The following is a 1,291-nucleotide window of genomic DNA, read 5'->3' on the forward strand; positions in this document are numbered from 1 at the left end:
GAATCCTATATGACCTTGTGTTTATAGCCCGGTTCGGGTTTATCGCGGGAGTAGGGATGGCGTGCTCGGAGGCGGTGGTAAAAGTTAGTTTATTCCAGGTAAGTAAAATACATCATTGTACTCTTCGCAAATTCTGATAAGGGATACTCTCTCTTCACTGTTTAAGTGATCGGTTCTCAGTTCATTCCGTAATTTAGCTAGGCGATCATTATCTTCTGCTAACTGGGTTGTAAATATCATTACTGTCTTCACACACTCGTCTTTATCAATATCTTCCAAAACAACTACAGGTGGTTCAATTGTAACATCTATCTCTAATGAATTTATTATACTTGTCACGCAGGTCCCATTGATTTCAGTACTCAACGACTCTGCTAAATATACACCGGGTATTAATTCTTTCTTTGAGATTAAACCTTGTCCCTTTGACGGGGTGGGCAGTCTCACTAAATTTTCTGTTCTAGCCTTCAATGTAATTTTAGTCTGTCTGTCCTTGTCCCTCACATTAGGGTCAAACTCGACTGCTACATTGTCCATAGTAATCCTTCTGTCACAGTAGTTTATGTTAGCTCCCTTATCTATACAAAAGTCACGACCTAAAATTCTATCGTATTGCCATTGAAAATTGTCATTCATAACATGGAACGTATGCGTGGTTTCATACGGTCCCGCGAATAGCCTTAATTCAGTTGTTCCCTTGGTTCTCATGATGGTATTTGAAATTCCCTTAACATTTATGCCTTCACTGCAACTAATCTCTACTTCTGGTTTTAAGCTTGAACTTCTAACTAAAGAGATTTCGGCGCCCGTGTCAATCAAGAATTTCAGTTCATTTGTTTTACTTAGATCAACTCCTAAGGTCATGGTATCCAAATTTGATTTATAATGCTTCTTGCACTCGTTTATTCTAATTTGTGGACAACCCCTTAATTGTTCGGCCGGGCAGTCGTCTGGTTGCTCGACAACTCCCTTCCGCCATTTCCCGAATTAACCCATCCCTTTCCTTGGGATCTACATACATCAGCTGTGTGACCTCTGCGACCACACTTTCTACACGTCCGTCCCTGCGGACAATCTCTTGCGATGTGGTTGCCACAACCGCAATTAAAACAACTCATAGCCTGTACATCGGCCGAAAAGTCTGCGTCGTGTCCCTCACGATCGCAACAACTTGAAACTGCATTAACATTGGGCCTGTCTCTACCGACAACCCTTACATTATTAAAATCACGTCTGTCTCTACCGACAAACCTTACAACATTATCACTGGATCTGTCTCTACCGACAGTCC

This window comes from Cryptotermes secundus, unplaced genomic scaffold, assembly GCF_002891405.2.
Source record: "Cryptotermes secundus unplaced genomic scaffold, Csec_1.0 scaffold1472, whole genome shotgun sequence".
In the NCBI taxonomy this organism is placed as follows: Eukaryota; Metazoa; Arthropoda; class Insecta; order Blattodea; family Kalotermitidae; genus Cryptotermes; species Cryptotermes secundus.